Genomic DNA, 24,409 nt, shown 5'->3' on the forward strand with positions numbered 1-24,409 from the left:
TTGCTCTATATACAACTTCTAATTTCAGGTTAGTCCTATCTCAGCAACTATATTGTGGGATCATCTAAGATAATCACTGTGTCTCATATAGCAATCCTTATCATTTGTAAACTTAACAGTCACGTTTTAACTATCTTCCCAAGCAACTCTGAAGGGGGTAATTTGTAGATTTCATAAGCTATGAACTTGACCCAGTGTGCAGTTAGAATGGCTTTCTAGCTAATTGTCCATTTTCCACATTTAAGTGAAATATTGTTTTTATCTATACATGGTCACACATGCAGTAACTTCTTGAAAGAATGAAACTTTTATTTCCTTGTGAAAGTCAGAACACAGGACTAATAGTTCTTGGATATTTGGACAAACACAAGAAACCAAATATCAAACTCAACAATGGCTCAGATTCAGAGTGTGAACAAGTCCACTATATATTCTATATGAAAACAAAAACAGGCAATTTGTTAATCTTCCAAGTGTTCCAACCAGGAGAGCTGGTTAATACCAAAGAATGCAACTGCTGGATTATGTGGCAATAGTACGTTTAGTTTTATTGGAAAGTGCCAAACTGTCTCCGAAAGCAGCTCTACCACTGTACATTTCCACCAAAAAGGAAGGAGAGTTCTTGTTGTCCACATTCTCACCAGCACTTGGTGATGCCAGTGCTTTGGATTTTAGTCATTCTAATAGGTGTGTAGTGCTATCGAATTGTTTTAATTTGAAATTCTCTAAAGACATATGATGTTGATCATTTTTTCATCTGCTTATTTGCCATATGTATATTGTCTTTGGTGAGGTGTCTGTACAGATGTCTTGACCATGGATTGTGCTTTTGGTGTTGTATTTAAAAAGGCATTGCCAAACCCAACCAAGTTCACATGGATTTTCTCTTATCTTTTAGAAGTTGTTTTTTTTTTTTTTTTTTTTTTGCTCTACGCGGGCCTCTCACTGTTGTGGCCTCTCCTGTTGCGGAGCACAGGCTCAGGACGCACAGGCTCAGCGGCCATGGCTCGTGGGCCTAGCCGCTCCGCGGCATGTGGGATCTTCCCGGACCAGGGCACGAACCCGCGTCCCCTGCATCAGCAGGCGGACTCTCAACCACTGCGCCACTAGGGAAGCCCCTAGAAGTTTTATAGTTTTGCATTTCACATTTAAGTCTATGGTCCATTTTGAGTTAATTTTTGTCAGTTATTTTAATAAAGGAAATTTAAATAAGGAATTAGAGAACTAAAAATGCAAAAAAGAAGCACTGAGGTGACACAGATACAGTAACTGCAAGAGCAGCAAAAGAAAGTGGTTGAACTGATGCTTAGGAAAGGGGCTGCACAGAGCTGGGACCCAAACTGCTGTGAAGATGGCATGGGGCAGCTGGTGCTGGTATCTCAGAAGGTCATAATGAGTGTGAAAAAATAAAAAGAACCACTGTCACTGCATGCACTTTAAGGATTCTTATGTCTTTGTTAAGAATTGGTCCTTTTATCATCATGGAATGTCTTTCTTTATCTCTGGTATTTTCCTTGCTCTGAAGTCAGTTTTGCTATGATAGCAGATCTTAAATGTTCTCACCATAAAAAGGAAATGGTAATTATGTGAGGAGCTGGAGATGTTAGCTAACACTATAGTGGTAATCATTTCATAATATGTAAGTGTATCAAGTCAACATGTTGTACACCTTAAACTTATACAATGCTATATATGTCAATTATATATATCAATAAAGCTGCAAAAAATATATATAAAAGCAGGTTTCTTATAGACAACATATAGCTGGGTCTCATTTAATCCCATCTGAGGGTCTCTGTCTTTTAACTGGTATATCTTAGACCATTAATATTTAAAGTGACTATTGATATAGTTGGATTAACATTTACCATAGTTGTTACATTTTCTATTTGTTGTCCTTGTTTCTCTTTTGTCTTATCTTTTTCTGCCTTCTGTTTTGTTTTTTTTTTTAATATTTATTTATTTATTTGGCTGCACCAGGTCTTAGTTGTAGCACGCAGGATCTTCACTGACGCCTGCAGGATCTTCAGTTGCGGCATGCAGGATCTTTTTATTATTTTAATTGCAACATGCGGGATCTTTAGTTGTGGCATACAGGCTCTCAGTTGTGGCATGAGGGATCTAGTTCCCTGACCAGGGATCAAACCAGGGCCCCCTGCATTGGGAGCGTGGAGTCTTAACTGCTGGACCACCAGGGAAGTCCCTCCTTCTCTGGTTTTAACTAAGCTTTTTATATGATTCCATTTTTTCTCCTCTCCTAGAATGTTCATTACAACCAGCCCTCTGTATCCATGAGTTTCACATCAGCAAATTCAGGTTGAATGTGTGGATGTGAAACCCATGGATACAGCTGACTGTACACCTCTCTTTTTACCCTTTTTAGTGGTTATGCTTGAGTTGGCAATATACATTTACAACTAATCCAAGGCTTCTTTCAGATAACACTATACCACCTCACGGGTAGTGCAAGTACCCTATGACACAGTACTCTTATCTCTCTCTCCTGTCCTTTAAAGCATTGCTATCATTCATTTCATTCATCCATAAGCTATAATTATGAAATACATTAAAACTATTATTGTGAACAAATTGTTGTCTGTTGATTTTCAGTTTGTTCACTTTCTTATTGTGAGAACAGGAGTGGTGACTACTAAGCTACTTAGATGCCAGAACAGAAACTGGAAGTTCCTATTTTTTAAGTAGATAATCATTAGCAGTATTTATTATACAGAATCCTAAAATTTCTATCTTGGTTTCAAACTACTGTATAGTATCATCTACATCATTTTTAACTGGGGGGAACCATTCTACCTTCTCAAGTGTGAAGGCTCTCATTTCACAGCTTTCAGGAGATTATCTGATTTTATAAGTTTTAAGAGGTTAACATTTCTGAATGATTTTTGTGTTTATGGAAGTATTAACATTGTGCTGGAGCTATACTTGGCTGAAAAATTCAATTAGCTAAAGGTCTAAGCCCCTGCCCTTAAAGAGGTAATAAATTATATTTTAAATGTTAACACTACAAAGTATAAAACAAAATACACCTATCATTCTTCACTTGTACTTAAGAACATGGCTTTGGAGGCAGAAAGAAATGTTTTTAGATCTTAACTCTCCCTTATTAGCTTTATCATAAAGCCTCTCCTTATCCTCATTTCTTTCCTCTATAGAATAAGGATAATAAAACCTACCACACTGGGTTATTATAACAGATGATCTTATGTGCTTTGCACGTAAGTTCACGGTATAAATAGTACTTGCTGCTGCTGCTGTTGTTTTTGTTGCTTTTATCATTAGGCTATATCTCCTTTATCTGCTATTGCCACAGTTGAAAACATTTCAATTATGGAGTCTACTCCACTTTGTGTAGGCATGCCCTAGCTGTATCTATTCTATTTGGACCATTTTACTGCCCCTCCTATTTCCTGGGAATGAATTTTATGAAGAAAAATTTTCCATTCTATTTTGTTCTCTCCTTATAAAATCTAGTCCTCATTAATCCACATATAAAATGCTACTTTGTACATTTAAAAATATGAACCACGGGCTTCCCTGGTGGCACAGGGGTTGAGAGTCCACCTGCCGATGCAGGGGACATGGGTTCGTCCCCCGGTCCGGGAAGATCCCACATGCCGCAGAGCAGCTGGGCCCGTGAGCCATGGCCACTGAGCCTGCGCGTCTGGAGCCTGTGCTCCACAACGGGAGAGGCCACAACAGTGAGAGGCCCACGTACCGCAAAAAAAAAAAAAAAAAAAAATGGACCCACAAAAAGGAAAAGTAAGTGAAAACTTTTTGGGTGCAAACATAATGCCAAAAGCATTGGGGAAATATATCTATAAATAAACCAGCAGCTAAACTACTTTTTATAGCAGGAATTGGTTTATGGAACTGGCTTTAAAATACCATTTAATACTCCCTTTCTTTCTAACGGTCTAATTCCACTTCTGAGATGCCAATTCTCAAAATGAATGAGCTTTGTAAATTCCTCAAATTGAGAGAAATTTAAATTATGCCAAAACTTTCAAACTCAACAGCCTTAATCCTGTAGCTTTTTGTAGGTAACCTGTATTTGTCTGAGTTTCGTAATATTGAATTTTTCTTCCCTGAGTTTTGTCTATGCCAGCAAACCTTTTCCAAAATTTAAAAAGAAATTCTAAACTGAAAAGAACTTTTTCAGAATGCAAGGCAAAACTTGTATCCTTTCCCGTAATTATTAAGGAAACTAAAATAGCTTCTTTAAATTAATAACCCAGCTCCTTTTCACAGCAAGCACAGAAGAGATACTAAGTTCTTCAGATTCCTGTTTAACTTCTCTCCCATGGGATTTGGATTTAAAATTCTCTTCAAAGAAATTGAATGTGGGCTTAGTTATTCAGTGACAGAAATTAACATTAAATTTCAGATGCCAAATCGGAGAGAAGGCGACCTATACTCCTGGACATGAGTGGTCTTGGTTTCTTCACGGAATGAAGAACAGAAGAGAAAACCATTACAGGAGTGCCTCCTTATCCACACGGGATACGTTCCAAGACCCCCAGTTGATACCTGAAACTGTGGATAGCACCAAACCCTATATATACTGTTTTTTCCTATACATACAAACCTAGGATAAAATTTAACTTTTAAATTAGGCATGATAGGGATTCCCCTGGTGGTCCAGTGGGTAATACTCCACACTCCCAATGCAGGGGGCCTGGGTTCGATCCCTGGTCCGGGAACTAGATCCTGCATGCATGCCACAACTAACAGTCTACAGGCCGCAACTAAAAGATCACACACCACAACTAAGACCCAGAGCAGCCAAAATAAATAAATAAATAAATATTTTTAAAAATTAGGCACTGGCTTGTGGAAGGACTGGGTAGAACACAAGGGAAGTTGGCTGCATGAAGATGGAGCTCTTTGCAGACGCAGCGCCTAAGATGGCTGAGAATTTTAGGCAGTTCTGCACTGGACAATTCAGAAAAGATGGGGTTCCAACAGGATACAAAGGGAGCAGCTTCCACAGGGTCATAAACGATTTCATGATTCAGGGTGGAGATTTTGTTAATGGAGATGGTCCTGGAGTCACTAGTATCTACTGGCGGGGCTGTTTGCAGATGAAAACTTTAAGCTTAGACACTCAGCTCCAGGCCTGCTTTTCGTGGCAAACAGTAGTCCCAGAACAAATGGCGGCCAGTTTTTCATCACCTGCTCTAAATGTGATTGGCTGATGGGAAGCACGTGGTGTTTGGAAAAATCATTGATGGACTTCTGGTGATGAGAAAGATTGAGAATATTCCCACAGGTCCCAACAATAAGCCCAAGCTGCCTGTGGTGATCTCACAGTGTGCAGAGATGTAGTCCAGAGGAAGACTGAATCAGGCCTTCCCTTGCTCGGGGTGATGCTCCTGAGTAAGATAATCTGGACTGGCCCCTGTGTTTGCTTCCCTGCCTGCTGCTGCCCCATTTGATCAAGAGACCTCACAGATTCAGAAGCCAAGATTTTGTGTTTAAGTTTTCAACTGTAAATAAAGTTGTTCATTTAAAAAAAAAAAATTAGGCATGGGACTTCCCTGGTGATGCAGTGGTTAAGAATCTGCCTGCCAATGAAGGGGACACAGGTTCAGTCCCTGGTCCGGGAAGATCCCACATGCCGTGGAGCAACTAAGCCCATGGGCCACAACTACTGAAGCCCGTGTGCCCTAGAGCCCATGCACCGCAACTACTGAGCCCACGTGCCACAACTACTGAAACCTACGTGCTCTAGGACCCACATGCTGCAACTACTGAGGCTGTGTGCTGCAACTACTGAAGCCCAAGTACTGCAACTACTGAAGCCCGTGCGCCTAGAGCCCGTGCTCCACAACAAGAGAAGCCACCGCAATGAGAAGCCCGCTCACTGCAACCAAGAGTAGCCCCCACTCGCCTCAACTAGAGAAAGCCCGCACGCAGCAACAAAGACCCAACGTAGCCAAAAAAAAAAAAAATTAGGCACGATAAGAGATTAACAACAGGGCTTCCCTGGTAGCGCAGTGGTTGAGAGTCTGCCTGCCGGTGCAGGGGACACGGGTTCGAGCCCTGGTCTGGGAGTATCCCACATGCCACGGAGCAACTGGGCCCGTGCGCCACAACTACTGAGCCTGCACGTCTGGAGCTTGTGCTCCGCAAAAAGAGAGGCTGCGACAGTGAGAGGGCCGTGCACCGCGATGAAGAGTGGACCCCGCTCGCCGCAACTAGAGAAAGCCCTCACACAGAAACGAAGACCCAACACAGCCAATCAATCAATCAATAAATAGAAATGCTGTAGAATTATTTTAAAAAAGAGATTAACAACAATAACTAATAATAAAATAGGACAATTACAACAATATACTATAATAGAAGTTATGTGAATGTGGTCTTGCTCTCTCTCAAATTACATTACTATCCTGTGCTCTCCCTTCTTCTTCTTGTGACCATGTGAAATGATAAAATGCCTGTGTGACGAGATGAAGTGAGGTGAATGATATAGGCACTGTGACGTAATGTTAGGCTACTACTGACTTTCTGACGATGTATCAGAAGGAAGATCATCTGCTCCATGTCATCCTGGATCAAGCCATGTTGATGGCTGGGTGTCAGGAGCAGATGTTGACGGCTGGGGATCCCAGGCGGGACAGAATTGGAGCGGGTGAGATTTCATCCACTACTCCGAACAACATGTAATTTAAAACCTATCAATTGTTTATTTCTGGAATTTTCCATTTAATATTTTTGAACCACAGTTCACTACAAGTAACTGAAGCTGTGAAAAGTGAAACCCCAGATAAGGAGGGACTACTGTACTTTCTAACAATTAAGTCATCCTTGGTTTCTAATCTTTCATTATTTCTCCCAAATTAACCGTTTGTTTCAAACCATTTCATCTAAAAACAAACTAAATAAAACATACCTTTTCCTGAGTCTGTGAAAATTCAATAAGGCAAAGCTTTCATAAGGAAGCAGTGAAAACACACCTGCAGACTAATTTATTTATATGTAAGAGTGTGCAGCATCCTAAAGAAATAAGGGTCTATTTCTTGACCCTTAGTCTCTCTGACGTTTGCAGGTAGTGGTGTGCACTTAGTTGAACATGAAGCATCAATGAATATCTGAGGCCCTCTTTATTCATTTCATTTCTTTTACGCCCCCTAAAACAATTAATGTTACTTTCAATGAAAAGAATTCAAGGTGGATATTCAGTACAAGCATGTTTCATCAGGGAACAAAGGTTAGTTTTCATCCCAAACCAGAATATCTGAATCTTTTGCGCCAAAGTACAAAAAGAGATAAATAGGTCATTGGCTAATCCTCCATTTAAAATATGACAGCAGAGGGCTTCCCTGGTGGCGCAGTGGTTGAGAGTCCGCCTGCCGATTCAGGGGACAGGGGTTCTTGCACCGGTCCGGGAAGATCCCACATGCCGCGGAGCGGCTAGGCCCATGAGCCATGGCCGCTGAGCCTGCGCATCCGGAGCCTGTGCTCCGCAGCGGGAGGGGCCGCAACAGTGAGAGGCCAGCGTACCGGGGGGGAAAAAAAAAAAAATATGACAGCAGAGAGTGGCCATCAATTTTTGACTGCATGCAACTTATAAATCTGTCATTTCATAAGCTAATGAAATGACAGATTTATAAGAACCTTCCTTTCTATAAGGGGTCCATAATGCTCACCTTAAAAGTCATCACTGCATTTGCTCAATGTAAGGGATCAACATATTTAGGTTGATTTTGATGAGCTTTAAATATTAGGTAATTTACTGCCAATTAAAGCTAACAATATATTTAAAAAACAATCTAGATTAGTTTTTTGATAATGTCCTGAGATTTTAGAATTCGGTGGTATTATGGAATTTTAATTCCCCTACATCTCAAGAACTCTGGATGACAGGAAAAGGATAGGGAGGGTGTGCCTTGCCAGCTGCAACCCACGGGGTGGTCCTATAGTCACTGTCACTGGGCCAGTGAGGACAGTCATCTGAGGTTCATTAATCAAAGCAGCAGGAGGGATCAAGGTAAGAACACAGCACTTCAGAGCTTTAGAAAACACATCCAAATGACCTAACCCACTGACGCTCAACATGACCCGTGAAATAGGCAAATACACAGGAGATGCTATAGAGAAGCTGGGATTCTAAAGTACTTATTTGTCCAAGGTCACAATGCCAGTGGGAGGCAAAGATGTGACTGGTTTTTTTTTCTATTTCTTTTTTTATTTTGTTTTATTTTTTAACATCTTTATTGGAGTATAATTGCTTTACAATGTTGTATTAGTTGCTGCTGTATAACAAAGGGAATCAGCTATATGTATACATATATCCCCATATCTCCTCCCTCTTATGTCTCCCTCCCACCCTCCCTATCCCACCCCTCTAGGTGGTCACAAAGCACCAATCTGATCTCCCTGTGCTATGCGGCTGCTTCCCACTAGCTATCTATTTTACATTTGGTAGTGTATATATGTCCATGCCACTCTCTCACTTAGTCTCAGCTTACCCTTCCCCCTCCCTGTGTCCTCAAGTCCATTCTCTGCATCTGTGTCTTTATTCCTATCCTGCCCCTAGGTTCTTCAGAACTTTTCTTTTTTTTTTTTTAGATTCCATATATATGCGTTAGCATATGGTATTTGTTTTTCTCTTCCTAACTTACTTCACTCTGTATGACAGACCCTAGGTCCATCCACCTCACTACAAATAACTCAATTTCATTTCTTTTTATGGCTGAGTAATATTCCATTGTATATATGTGCCACATCTTCTTTATCCATTCATCTGTCAATGGACACTTAGGTTGCTTCCATGTCCTGGCTATTGTAAATAAAGATGTGATTCTTAATCTCAGATACTGTTCACAAAAATAAAGAAAAAAAAAAAAGAAAGAAAGAAATATACTGAGACTCCTAGAGCTTAGTCCCAGGACTTTTTCGCTAAGTGTTCTTTTCTATTCCATGACTCTACTTATCAAATATATGTGGATTATTCCCAATTGTATAACTCCCTTCTAGACCTCTCCTCTGAGCACAACACATACATGTCCATCTTCACCTACATCACCACTTGAATGCCTAAAAAAGCCAATCAATCCTACCAGGGCTCTTGTTACTCCTCCTTCCAAAAGCTGTTCCCAGGCTTCCTCAGCTTGGTAGGTGTCACACCATTGCTCAAGTCAGGTGGGAATCATTTTACTCTCTGCCTTTCCTCTACCCCAGCATTCCACATCCAAGGCATCGGCAAGTCTGATAAGATTCCTCTTCCAAGATACTGTATATCTCAATTCCACCACCTCTCCCCACTTCCACTCCACCACTCAAGTCCAAGCCACCATCACCTCTTGCCTGGACCACTGCAATAGTCTCCTCATCGGCTACCCTGTCTCCCTTCACAGCTCCATAAAAATCCATTCTATATACAACACCTAAAATCATGACTCTTTCCATTTGCACTTAAAATAAGGTGAAAGCTCCTATAGAAGTCCACTTAGCTATGCCAACATTTTCAGAAATGTTCAGTGTCTCAGAAATAAAGCCTCAGTATTGTCATGGCAGGACAGTGGCAGAGGAAACATGGAAAGTCAGGACTTAAACCAAGTCTTTCAAATGTCCTTTTCATTAAGCCGTTCAACTTCCCAATGATCTATTCCCAGAAACTGATCTGTTTCTCAGTTTTCTCATTTGTAATATTATAAGAAAACTGCTTCTCCTCCTACCTCACCTGGTGATTAAGAGGATCAAATGAGATAATATATGTAAAAGCATTTTGAAAACATAAAGCATTACAAATATAAAGTAATATAAAATGCCTACTAATACAGAAATGGTGCTCAAGCATGGGGTTTTCTGGGCCTTTGCTTACAAGAAAGAGGAGTTAAGTGAGTCTAGCTAAAATAATTGACTTTTGGGAATTCTCTGGTGGTCCAGTGGTTAGGACTTGATACTCTCACTGCCAGGGCCTCAGGTTCGATCCCTGGTCGGGGAATTATAATAAAATCCCATAAGCCGCACAGCACAGCAAAAATAAATAAGTAAAAAATTGACTTTTATCTCTCATCACTAGAATACAGTTTGGCTGGTTGGAGCCCTTTCTATTGCTTAAGAAGACTAATGCCAGATAAAAAAACACATGGCTGCCCTGGTTAACTTCCTGATTTCAGGCTTTACCTTACCAATAAATAAGAAATAGCCAGATAACTCTTAGAAACACATTTTTGACTAAAAAGAAAATAGGAAGCTAAAAGCCCTGGTTTGGAAGGCTGAGAAAATGAGCCTCACCTTGCCCAAAGTCTGTCCACAATTCTTCTCCTGCCCTCTCTCCAGGATGTGGGGGGCACAGCTCCAGAGATGAAAACCCAGGGCTGCAGGGCCCTTCCAAAACCCAGGGACACAGGATGACTCCAGCTCTGGACCACTTCCGTAGCTCCTGGAAATTCTTCCAGACAGCAGGAGCTGCAGCTGAGTGCCAGACCCAGGTCAAGTTGGAGAAGTCCTCACCCCATCACCCCAGGATCCAGACATTGTAAGTAAGAAACTGGCCTCAAGTATGACATAAAGTCTAATGGGCAGGAAAAAGCAAAATGCTTCTAATAAAGTGAGTCTATCACTATACAATTTTATTAAAGTCAGATTTATTGACAAAGGCATTGAGTTAGTAAAGAAATTGTAAAAACTGTGGCAAGATAAGCAAGATAAACAAGCTGCTACATGTAATCTTCCTTTCTTCATGGTTGCCCCCAAAACAGACCCACCAAACTGCGTAATCATTTCACTACTTCTTCACAAATTCATATTATTCAATTTAATTTTTTCATTGATTCTCTTCAAACTAGTTATCATTATTTTATTTCAGTTCTACTTAAGTTCACTGGTCCTTTAAAAAATAATACTTAGTGACATTTAATATATTCAGACTATAGAAATGGAAACTATGCCATAAATCAAGGGTCTGCAAGTTTTTATCTGCAAAGGGCCAGATAATATTTCAGGCTTTATAGGCTCCACACTGTCTCTGTCACATATTGCTTTTTTTTTTTTTTAAACAACCTTTAAAAATATAAAAATTTCTTAGCTCTTAGACAATACAAAAACAGACCACAGGCTATAGTTTATCAACCTTTGTTGTAAATAATAATTGTGAACTAACAGCATATAGAACATATATAGTATACGCAACATGAATCAGCCTTTCACTTAAAACCAATCACACTGGTTCAACAGGCTTCCTTTTCCTAAAGCAGGTTCTAAAACTAGGAATGCTCTATATTAGAGAAGGATGAGGTATGTGTCCTATTTTTATGAAAGAAAAATTCTGCCCAGATATTTTTTTCTCCCTTCTTAGGTGGTCAAGGATAAAAGATGTTCACTAAGAACTAATGAAGAATCACCTAGAATGTACATATTTACAATGAAATTCAAAAGCCTAGGTTAATACTGTACAGACTGATAAAACACAAATTTGTGAAACCTCAGAAATTACAGACACAAAGCCGAAAAGCCAAAAGTAGCTAGAATAAAATTCACCAATCCATCAAAGAAGGAGGATGTATTATTAAAATGACTTTCTTTTAGGATCTCTGCACTAACAATAAAAAATAGCAACAAAATTCTGGAAGGGTAATGGCATACAAATGACTTGCTGCGGTTGGTATTGCTACCCCACAAGGCAATGAAGTCCACTGTAGCTGAGATAAAGGAACTCTTACAGAGTTGCTGCACTGTTACCAAGCAACAAGAAATAAAATGTCAGGATTAGCACTTGATTTAATTTTTACCATCAACAAACCATACTTCTATTCTGCTATTCTTCTGGATATAAATGGTCATTAGGCTAAGAATTATTAATCTATGAGTACACACACACAAAAATATGCCGTGAAGTTAATACCTGGCACTCACCAAGTTCATGTTTTTTATATTTACTGCTTCCTTGGTAGAAACAGCAAATAATAACAGAATAGTGATTCTATTACTGAGAAGGTTATTTTGTCAAAATATTCAACTAAATCTTCACTAAATACATCTTCATTAGCATTGAAATATTCTCAAATCAGTGTTGCATTTTATGAAAATTCAAGGAAATGAATGAATTGTCTTTAAATACTTTAATACTTCAAAATAAGTAGAGTCAATCACTTCATTTAGTTTAGTTGTGTAAGGATATTATCATCTGTCAAAGCAGATGGCTGAATTTGTAGCATAACTTTATAGATATCTGTTTCAGAGTGGTATAGCAATCACTTTTTAAAGAATAAAATCTAAAAGCATTAATAAAATCCTATAACTGAAAAACTAAAAAAGAAAAAAAATGTAAATTAAGGATATTATATAATTTAACAGACTTAAAAATCAATCACTGTAAATGACATCCATAGCTCACCACATCATCCCCAAAGTTAACACTTGGGAAGGTGACCGTATTATGCGTTAGGATCATGAGGTCCCAGGGTTCATGGGGAGTTGGTGGGAAGAGGGTGTTCCTTCTTTTTGTATTGTATCAAATAGCTCTTTTACCTGCCTGTGTTTTTAAAGAACTTGTGTTGAGTGTTCAACTCAGCTGGCCTGTGTGAATGAAGTAAAGAGGATTAGGATTAAACAGGTTCTTGCTGTCCTTATCTTCTCGCTAAGGAAGAGAAGTAGAGAGCATTACCAGGTAAATACTAAAGTGCAGTGAAGGGCATTTACTATATTATGCTTCACACAGTGAATGTCAAATTTGACATTTCAGCCAAGTTCATAAATATCATGTCTCCAAGTCAATCAGCAATTTGTGCGTGGGCATAAATTCCATACAGGCATGGAGCAGTGGTCGCCTGTGTATGCATGTGTGTGCTTGAAATTGCATCTGTCTAATGAAGTTTCTCAACATGGTTACATGTGTTTCTCTTGGGTGGATGGAACCTTTAGGTTTTTTCCTGTTTAGACCTATTTCTTTTTTCTTTTTACCATCTCTTGGAAAAATTATGAGTTTCTCTGTAATATCAAAAGGCATTAGCAATCTTAAGATTAAGAATAAAAGAAACTTAAGAGGAAAGGAATTATGTTTATCCCGTGCGCAGTTTCATTTTTCCTGAAGCAGGACGGAAGATAACCAGTCTCTAAAATATCGATACACTAATTGGGCCTGCTTGGTGGAGATTAAATGTTCACAGGATCCACTGAAGTGATTAGGTCGAATGGTTAAAATCCACTGTATTCCCACATCCTAGTGTAAAGTGAACTAACCACCAGTTTGACTTCTTCTGCAAAGGTAATTCATAAGGTGTTGTCAACACAAAGTTCTCCAAACAGGGCCAGAGAGTCACAAAAGTCAGGAGGCTCCAATCTCAAATTCACATTCTCCATTCATCTCAGAGTTTTAAAGTCAGATTTGGGCCTAGTCATCTTGCGAACTATTACAAATGAACTAAGAACAGAAATCACACTTCACACAGCCTAGGAAGAAGACACTGCCATGATTCTCAAGACAGCTACCCTCATATAAGAGTCCTCGGCCCACCACCTCAGACGGAAGAAAGGGGAGTGTGTCATCCCCAGTCGCCAGGTCCACCAGGGAGGCTCCACTGCTCCTCCTTCCACCGCCCAGCTTCCTCACCTGCCGGAGGCCTCTGCTCAACTGTCATCTCAGTGGGGCCTTCTGTTACTGACCAACCCATTCAAACTTCCACTTTGGGGAACTCCCTGGCGGTCCAGGGGTTAGGGCTCCACAGTCCCACTGCCGAGGGCCCAGATTCAATCCCTGGTCAGGGAACTAAGATCCCACAAGCCATGCAGTACGGACAAAAAAAAAGCAAAGACAGGGGCGCTTCCCTGGTGGCGCAGTGGTTGAGAGTCCGCCTGCCAATGCAGAGGACATGGGTTTGTGCCCCGGTCTGGGAAGATCCCACATGCTGCGGAGCGGCTGGGCCCGTGAGCCACGGCCGCTGAGTCTGCGCGTCCGGAGCCTGTGCTCCGCAACGGGAGAGGCCACAACAGTGAGAGGCCCGCGTACCGCAAAAAAAAAAGGTGGGGGGGGGGAAAGCAAAGACAAAAACAAAATTTATCTTTCTTCTCCTGACATTTCATGTCGCTTTTCATGCTTTGTTTCATCTCCTTAATATTTATCAATATCTAATATAATATATATTTTACTTATTTATTGCACCTATTGTCAGTCTTGAGCATTATAATGTAAGCTCATGAGGGATACAATATCCAGTGATTATCTCAAAATACTACAAGAGGAGGCAGGAGATGGGGATGAAGACGGGGCAGGAGTGATCGTGGGTTGACAGTCATTGGAGCTGGAGGACGAGCTCAGATGGGTTCATTACACTCTTCTGTTTACTGTTGTGTATGTCCACTAGCCTTCATAATAAACATTAAAAACAAAATTTGTGATACCATTTACACTGCTAGTTTCACCTTTCCTCATCCACCAATCAGGAACAACACATATCTTCTTGGCAGGATGGCAGATGTACCCCTAATCTTTTCCTCTAGTTAACCTCCTCTGGAGACACGGCATGTACCAGGCACTAGTACGGGACACAGAAGTCACAGGTCCCAAAGCTTGGCTCTTCTAAACAAAAAGTCTTAGGATATCTTTGGAAAATAATCTTCCATATGTCCATACCTTATGACTTAGAATTATTTTTAAGGGACTGATAACCACAATATTCCTGACAGTGGCTCTCTCTGCAGGAAAGGCAGGCAGATGAAAATGAGAATAAGCAATCCGCCAATCCTTACCTTAGGTGGGTTCGTAGGTGTTCAATTTATTATTGTGCTTTATCACCCACAAAGGCTACATGCATATAATACTTGTATGCATCAAATATCATGTAATATGAACAATTCTTTCACAAGCAAATATATAAATATGCCATAATATAAAAATAATAAAAATAACTTTATTGAAGTCATGGTAATGAATGTGTTTGTCTTAACTAAAAGCTGAAATTAGCCAAAATAGCTGAAGAGGCCTTGCATAAACCTTGCCATCTTCCAACACCAGCCAGGGCACACACCTGAAGAAACTAGGTGGGTTATTTTGTTCACAGGTAACCTCAACCGCCTTCGGTGGCTAAGTCAGATGAGCTTCCCTGACAGCACCGGCACGCCAGGCTGCTTGCAGGAGACAAAGCATCAACACTCTCCTGAGTGAAGCACTCGCGCCCCTCCCCCTGAGTTTTCTATTATAAGTTGCTTTAAAAAAAAAAAAAAAGTAAAGAATGGTAACTTCCCAGAGAAACACAGCCTGATTGGATATGCACCCAGGAGACTGGCTGAGGGGCTCATGGGAAGTTGAAGGGTTAACAGACCCCTACAAAAGCCAAATGAGTTCCACAGTACTGCTGTTACTCATACACATGGAACGCAATGCCAGGAGTTGTTCCCTGGCTGGTCTTGCACTTAAACTTGTGAAGTTTATCAGGGAAGATTCCACCCACTCAAAGAGGAGGTCCAGAAATAACACTGTCTGTCCTAAAAAGAGAAATATCTTTCTGGCATGTATGCCAATATGTGCACCCACTTGTACTATTTTCCCCAAGTAACTACCCCCAGTTCCTTAAGAGACGGGGAAAGAGACAGCCAGCCTTCACTATGTCACAACTTTGTGGCGAAACATGCAAATGGCTGCAGGTTTTAAGAATGCAAATGCAATATTCATATCGGTTTTGTTAAAGGGGAAAACAGACATAATTGGTTTTCCACAACTCATAAGTTTGTTTAGAACACATTTGAAAGGCAAAATTTTTCCAAAAAGGAGCAATATCCCACTTTTAGAGAAACCAGAAATAATTCATGTCAAGGGCCAATTTGGTATTCTCTTCAATTCAAGATAAATATACTGGTTTACCTCTTGTCAATTGGAGGAGAAATTATGAACCAAAAAAGCAAGAGGCAGCTTTATGTTCCTTTGCCACCCTGCTTTTTTTTTTTTTTTAAGTTATTTATTTTATTTATTTATTTTTTTGGCTGCATTGTTGTTTTTGTTGCTGTGCACGGGCTTTCTCTACTTGCGGCGAGTGGGGGCTACTCTTCATTGCAGTGCACGGGCTTCTCATTGCGGTGGCTTCTCCTGTTGCAGAGCATGGGCTCTAAGCATGTGGGCTTCAGTAGTTGTGTCACATGGACTCAGTAGTTGTGGCTCGCGGGCTCTAGAGCACAGGCTCAGTAGTTGTGGTGCACAGGCTTAGTTACTCCACGGCATGTGAGATCTTCCCAGACCAGGGCTTGAACCCGTGTCCCCTGCATTGGCAGGAGGATTCTTAACCACTGCGTCACCAGGGAAGTCCCCTGCCACCCTGCTTCTACGTGCAAAAAGACTTTAAGATATCTGAGGGAATTATCATTAATATTTTAGATATTTATAGTTCTACCCCTCTCTTTACCTCCCATAAAACTCAAGTTATAGGGGGTAACCAGGGAGAAAGGCTGAAAAGATTCAGCACCAGGGGGTGGAGTGGTGCTTTAGGAGACAGGCTCTAACCCAGATCCTGCTACTGAAAAGTCCTTCATGTCCTCATTTATAAGAGAAAGGAGATGAGCTAAGAGTTCTAAAAAAAAAAAAAGGCTTTGTTTGAAATGTAGGGTGTAGTCATTGTTAAAGCTCCCACTGCTTAAGATACTGCAGTACAAGAATAGACCTTCAATCACCATGTTCAGGGAAGTCTGTGAAAAGCTGCACAGTTCAGAGAGGCGACACAACAGAATGAACAGAATCCAAGAGGAAGACTGAATGAATCCACAGGGCTTTTGATCACAGGATGATGCTTTTCTCAAAGCCCTCTTGGAGGCAGATGGTGAAGGAGGCAAAAAGACCATAATTGGAATAACTAGCAAGGAGAGCTGGGGTTAGAGGAATATATTGGCCCAAAACTCCCGATCTGCTTGATTCTAATAGTTAGCATTGAAATGGACTACTTCCAGAAATTCAATACCTTTCAAGATTTTGAAACACCATCCATTGATGATGATTTGAGAATATTTCATAAAATAGTGGAAAAGTGCAGACACTCCGGAATCAGTCATTCTGTGGTTCTATCCTAGCTCCATCTAGCTGTGTGACATCACATCAGGTATGTAACCAAACCTCTCTGTGCTTTTAAGTCCTTATCTGTAAAATAAGGATAATAATGATTCCTACCTCATAAGACTATTGTTAATATTAAAAAAATTAACAATAACCATGAAGAATACAGCAGTGACTAAAACATAATAAATACTTGATTAATAGTAACTATTATTATTGTTAATATTTAACAGGCAGGAAAATACGCAGGTAATTTAAGATCTCTGAAGACTCCTGTTAAACCAGCTCATAATCATCCGTCTCACTAGGACCACCGCACAATAAAGTAGGATAGGGCTACAGGAAAAGAATTACAGAGTCCTAAAGGCCAATGCAGGTAACAGAGTGCACAAAACATAGCACAGAAGAGGAGCTGGACGTCCAGGGTAGTCACTAGACTAAGAATAATACAAAACTCACAGTCCAGATAGATTTTTTGTTATCAGAAGACACCCAATCTATTCATCATCCCCAATTCCAAATTATCTTCTACATCCAAGAGCACAAGTTCTTACAATTCAACCTAAAGGCATGTGGACCTCTTCTACTATGAGCACGCAGAGGGAGCAGGCTTACAATACTTTATTGTCTAAATTGCTGTTTTGCTTATATTCCTAAACTAGAATGACAAATTATACTTCATCTTGATCCTTCCAATTAGGCTCTGTCCAAACTTTCTCCAGTGATGACAATATTCTTTATCTATGTGGATCAACACAATAGTCACTAGCATATGTAGTTACTGAAGAGAAACTGAATTTCTACTTTATCTAATTTTAATTAATTTAAATTTTAAAAGTCGCATGTGGCTAGTGGCTACCAGTTGGACAGTGTGGGTATAATCAATTGGGAGTGGCCATCAACAGCACTATATTGAAAGGGATCCTAATGTGAGTCTGTGTCTAACAGGACAGAATGCTGTGAATCAGAGATGTCTGTTCTAGGACACAGGGAGGGCAGCTTTTATCATATTTGCAGGATCAATTAAAGGATTTTATCTCCTCTTCCCTTATGCCGACAGAGAACCTCTCTTTCCTAATATCTACATTAATTCTCAGACAGTAGAGAGTCACTTCCTGCTTTTGGAAGAGATAAGATTGGCTGAAAAGAACCAGATTATAAAAGAAAGAAAAAAAGAAATTCACCCAGGACAATGCATACTGCCCCATGGTACTCAGAGAAAAAATACTGGTTTGTGGCAGTTTTACAGAAGTACATACAATCAAGAGAGGGTTAAACTATCAATTATTTTAAGCTACGCTATAGGCTTTTTTTCAGTACTGTTACAGATGTGTGCAATGGACAGGTCATTAAGATGATTCGATTAAAAAAAAAAAGATCGCACAGAGAGAGTAAACCACATTATTCATTTTAAAAGCAGAAAATATACTGAAGCCGTTGCAAAAGAAACCACCCTGCCAGTGTTGAAAGTACCACATTCCCCAGCACTTTAAAAATAATACACTTCAAACACTGTAAATTAACTATACTTCCATAAAAGAGGAAGAAAACAAACAAAAAAATGAAGCCAAACTATGGCTATCTACTAAAAAAAATAATAATAGTAATAATAATATACTTCACTTTCCAAGAGAGAAACAGAATTCTAACATTTGATTATTTCAAACATATGACAGCACTGCCTCCATGAAATACCATCTTGGGCAAGCATATGGATGAATGAAAAAATGCCAGGTAGAATAATACCATCACAAGAAAAATTAAGAACATATATACTCATTTTCAGATCGCAGGATGGGTTCCTATAAAGCCCTCCCATGGGAAAGCTATCTCAAACGCCCAAGAAAATTTGGTTCCAAAGTGATCCTCAAAGCCTAAATGAAGCATTTTGAAGTCTCCTTTCAGGTTCAAATATGTATAAACAAAATGGCAAGATTTTGGTATAAGCACCTATTTCTGTCCCAGAGCTTGAACTCTGGGAAGGTTCTAAAATTATTCTAGTCTCTCCCAAACCCTGAGATGTCCAAAGGAGAGTCAGTTAGTGCCTTAATTCAACTGTTCTGAAGAGAACCACATCAAAGCAATGAGCTGTACTAGCCTCCTTCTTCCTTAAAGTAACACCAGTAACTAACAGTGAGATAAGGAACTTCTCCTAATACAACTTACTATTTTCCTAGGATTCTGTATACACGAAATCATCTGGAGACAAACTAGAGAACATTTATACCACAGAAGTCCACCCACTAGAGTGAAGGTTCTGAGCCCGACATCAGGCTTCCCAACCTGGGGTCCAGCAACAGGAGGAGGAATTCCCAGAGAATCAAACTTTGAAGGCTAGCGGGATTTGACTGCAGGACTTCGACAGGACTGGGGGACACACAGACTCCACTTCGAGAGGGCACACACAAAGTAGTGTGTGCATCAGGACCCAGGGGGAAGGAGCAGTTATCCCATAGGAGATTGAACCAGACCTATGTGCTAGTGTTGGAGGGTCTCCTGCAGGAGCGGGAGGGGGTGGGTGGGTGGGTGGGGGCAGAGGGCTCACCACTGGGACAAGGACACTGGCAGCAGAAGTTCTGGGAAGGGGCTTCCCTGGCGGCGCAGTGGTTGAGAGTCCGCCTGCCGATGCAGGGGACGCGGGTTCGTGCCCTTGTCCGGGAAGATCCGACATGCTGCGGAGTTGCTGGGCCCATGAGCCATGGCAGCTGAGCCTGCGTGTCCTGAGCATGAGCTCTCCCAGAGTCCACCATTAGCCCCACCAAACAGCTTCTAGGCCCTAGTGCTGGGTTGCCTCAGGCCAAAAAACAAACAGGTAGGAAAGTCAGCCCCACCCATCAGCAGACAAGTGGATTAAGGTTTTACTGAGCTCTGTCCACCAGAGAACCCACCCAGCTCTACCCACCACCAGTCCCTCCTATCAGGAAGCTTGCACAAGCCTTTTAGATAGCCTCATCTACCAGAAGGCAGACAGCAAAAACAAGAAGAACTACAATCCTGCAGCCTGTGGAACAAAAACGACATTCACAAAAAGACAAAATGAAAAGGCAGAGGACTATGTACCAGATGAAGGAACAAGATAAAACCCCAGAAAAACACCTAAAAACACCTAAAGGAGATAGGCAACCTTCCAGAAAAAGAATTCAGAAGAGTGATAGTGAAATTAATCCAGGACCTCAGAAAAAGAATGGAGGCAAAGATCGAGAAGATGCAAGAAATGTTTCACAGAGACCTATAAGAATTAAAGAACAAACACCTAGAAGAATTAAAGAACAAACAAACAGAGATGAACAATACAATAACTGAAATGAAAAATACACTAGAAGGAATCAATAACAGAATAACTGCGGCAGAAGAACGGATAAGTGACCTGGAAGACAGAATGGTGGAATTCACTACTGCAGAACAGAGTAAAGAAAAAAGAATGAAAAGAAATGAATACAGCCTAAGAGACCTCTGGGACAACATTAAATGCACCAACATTTGCATTATAGGGATCCCAGAAGGAGAAGAGAGAGAGAGGACCCGAGAAAATATTTAAGGAGATTAGAGTCGAAAACTTCCCTAACATGGGAAGGAAATAGCCACCCAAGTCCAGGAAGCACGGAGAGTCCCAGGCAGGATAAACCCAAGCAGAAACACGCCAAGACACATAGTAATCAAACTGAGAAAAATTAAAGACAAAGAAAAATTATTAAAAACGAGGGAAAACCGACAAATAACATACAAGGAAACTCCCATAAGTTTAAGAGCTGATTTCTCAGCAGAAACTCTACAAGCCAGAAGGGAGTGGCACGATATATTTAAAGTGATGAAAGGGAAGAGCCTACAACCATGATTACTCTACCCAGTAAGGATCTCATTTGAATTCAATGGAGAAATCAAAAGCTTTACAGACAAGCAAAAGCTAACAGAATTCAGCACAACCAAACTAGCTCTACAACAAATGCTAAAGGAACTTCTCTAAGTGGGAAACACAAGAGAAGAAAAGGACCTACAAAAACAAACCCATAACAATCAAGAAAATGGTAATAGGAACATACATATCGAAAATTACCTTAAACGTGAATGGATTAAATGCTCCAACAAAAGACACAGGCTCACTGAATGGAAACAAAAACAACACCCATATATATGCTGTCTACAGGAGACCCACTTCAGACCTAGGGACACATACAGACTCAAAGTGAGGGGACGGAAAAAGATATTCCATGCAAATAGAAATCAAAAGAAAGCTGGAATAGCAGTACTCATATCTGATAAAATAGACTTTAAAATAAAGAATGTTACAAGAGACAAGGAAGGACACTACATAATGATCAAGGGATCAATCCAAGAAGAAGATATAACAATTATAAATATATATGCACCCAAGATAGGAGCACCTCAATACATAAGGCAACTGCTAACAGCTATAAAAGAGGAAATCAACAGTAACACAATAGTGGGGGACTTTAACACCTCACTTACACCAATGGACAGATCATCCAAACAGAAAATGAATAAGGAAACACAAGCTTTAAATGACACAATAGACCAGATAGATTTAATCGATATTTATAGGACATTCCATCCAAAAACAGCAGATTACACTTTCTTCTCAAGTGCACACGGAACATTCTCCAGGATAGATTGATCACGTCTTGGGTCACAAATAAAGCCTCAGTAAATTTAAGAAAACTGAAATCATATCAAGCATCTTTTCCAATCACAACACTATGAGACTGGAAATAAGTTACAGGGAGAAAAACGTAAAAAGCATTAACACATGGAGGCTAAAAAATATGTTACTAAATAACCAAGAGATCATTGAAGAAATCAAAGAGGAAATAAAAAATAACTAGAGACAATTGACAACAAAAACATGACGATCCAAACCCTATGGGATGCAGCAAAAGCAGTTCTAAGAGGGAAGTATATAGTAATACAAGCCTACCTCAAGAAACAACAAACATCTCAAATAAACCATCTAACCTTACAAGTAACTAGAGAAAGAAGAACAAACAAACCCCAAAGTTAGTAGAAGGAAAGAAATCATAAAGATCAGAGCAGAAATAAAAGAAATAGATACAAAGAAAAGAATAGCAAAGATCAATAAAACTAAAAGGTGGTTCTTTGGGAAGATAAACAAAATTGATAAACCTTTAGCCAAACTCAACAAGAAAAAGAGGGGCGGACTCAAATCAATAAAATTAGAAATGAAAAAGGAGAAGTTACAACGGACACCACAGTAATACAGAGCATCATAAGAGACTACTACAAGCAACACTTTGCCAATTAAATGGATGACCTGGAAGAAATGGACAGATTCTTAGAAAGGTATAACCTTCCAAGACTGAACCAGGAAGAAATAGAAAATATGAACAGACCAATCACAAGTAATGAAATTGAAACTGGGATTAAAAATCTTCCAACAAACAAAAGTCCAGGACCAGATGGCTTCACAGGTGAATGCTATCAAACATTTAGAGAAGAGCTAACACCCATCCTTCTCAAACTCTTCCAAAATACAGCAGAGGAAGGAACACTCCAAAACTCACTTTATAAGGCCACCATCACCCTGATACCAAAACCAGACAAAGATACTACAAAAAAAGAAAATTACAGACCAATATCACTGATGAATATAAATGCAAAAACCCTCAACAAAATACTAGCAAACAGAATCCAACAACACATTAAAAGGATCATACACCACGATCAAGTGGGAATTATCCCAGAGATGCAAGGATTCTTCAATATATGCAAATCAATCAATGTGATACACCATATTAACAAATTGAAGAATAAGAACCATATGATCATCTCGATAGATACAGAAAAAGCTTTTGACAAATTCAACATCCATTTATGATAAAAGCTCTCCACAAAGTGGGCATAAAGGGAAACAACCTCAATATAATAAAGGCCATATATGACAAACCCAGAGCAAACATCATTCTCAATGGTGAAAAACTGAAAGCATTTCCTCTAAGATCAGGAACAAGACAAGGATATCCACTCTCACCGCTATTACTCAACATAGTTTTGGAAGTCCTAGCCACAGCAATCAGAGAAGAAAAACAAATAAAAGGAATACAAATTGGAAAAGAAGAAGTACAACTGTCATGGTTTGCAAATGACATGATATTATTCATAGACAATCCTAAAGATGCCACCAGAAAACTACTAGAGCTAATCAATGAAGCTGGTAAAGTTGCAGGATACAAAATTAATGCACAGAAATCTCTTGCAGTCCTATACACTAACAATGAAAGATCAAAAAGAGAAATTAAGGAAACAATCCCATTCACCATTACAACAAAAAGAACAAAATACCTAAGAACAAACCTACCTAAGGAGGTAAAAGACCTGTACTCAGAAAACTATAAGACACTGATGAAAGAAATCAAAGACAACACAAACAGATGGAGAGATATACCATGTTCTTGGACTGGAAGAATCAATATTGTGAAAATGACTATACTACCCAAAGCAATCTACAGATTCAATGCAATCCCTATCAAATTACCAATGGCATTTTTTATGGAACTAGAACAAAAAATCTTAAAATTTGTATGGAGTCACAAAAGACCCAGAATAGACAAAGCAACCTTGAGGGGAAAAAACGGAGCTGGAGGAATCAGACTCCCTGACTTCAGACTATACTACAAAGCTACAGTAATCAAGACAATATGGTACTGGCACAAAAACAGAAATATAGATCAACAGAACAGGAGAGAAAGCCCAGAGATAAACCCACGCACCTATGGTCAACTAATCTATGACAAAGGAGGCAAGGATATACATGGAGAAAAGACAGTCTCTTCAGTAAGTGGTACTGGGAAAACCAGACAGCTACATGTAAAAGAATGAGATTAGAACACTCCCTAACACCACACACAAAAATAAACTCAAAATGGATTAAACACGTAAATGTAAGACCAGACACTAAAGCTCTTAGAGGATAACATAGAACACTCTGACATAAATTACAGCAATATGTTTTTTGACCCACCTCCTAGAGAAATGGAAATAAAAACAAAAATAAACAAATGGAACCTAACGAAACTTAAAACCTTTTTCACAGCAAAGGAAACTATAAACAAGACAAAAAGACAACCCTCAGAATGGGAGAAAATATTTGCAAAAGAAACAATGGACAAAGGATTAATCTCCAAAATATATAAACAGCTCATGCAGCTCAATATTAAAAAAACAAACAACCCAATCAAAAAATGGGCAGAAAACCTAAATAGACATTTCTCCAAAGAAGACATACAGGTGGCCAAGAGGCACACAAAAAGCTGGTTAACATCACTAATTATAAGAGAAATGCAAATCAAAACTGCAATGAGGGGCTTCCCTGGTGGCGCAGTGGTTGAGAGTCTGCCTGCCGATGCAGGGGACACAGGTTCGTGCCCTGGTCCA

The 24,409-nt window shown here is 39.8% G+C and overlaps 1 protein-coding gene and 1 pseudogene across 3 annotated transcripts in view; one reads left to right on the plus strand and one right to left on the minus strand.

Moving 5' to 3' along the window:
• The window catches only part of OXCT1 (3-oxoacid CoA-transferase 1), a gene marked incomplete at its 3' end in the record, with an annotated part of 144,804 nt that overhangs the window by 89,483 nt on the left and 30,912 nt on the right, over positions 1 to 24,409 (minus strand). The window lies entirely within an intron of this gene.
• Positions 4,880 to 5,458, plus strand: LOC309820298 (peptidyl-prolyl cis-trans isomerase H-like; annotated as a pseudogene). Its single transcript has one exon. The product of its transcript is annotated as a peptidyl-prolyl cis-trans isomerase H-like (transcript).

The sequence above is a fragment of the Grampus griseus genome, assembly GCF_964374135.1.
Source record: "Grampus griseus genome assembly, chromosome: 3".
NCBI lineage: Eukaryota > Metazoa > Chordata > Mammalia > Artiodactyla > Delphinidae > Grampus > Grampus griseus.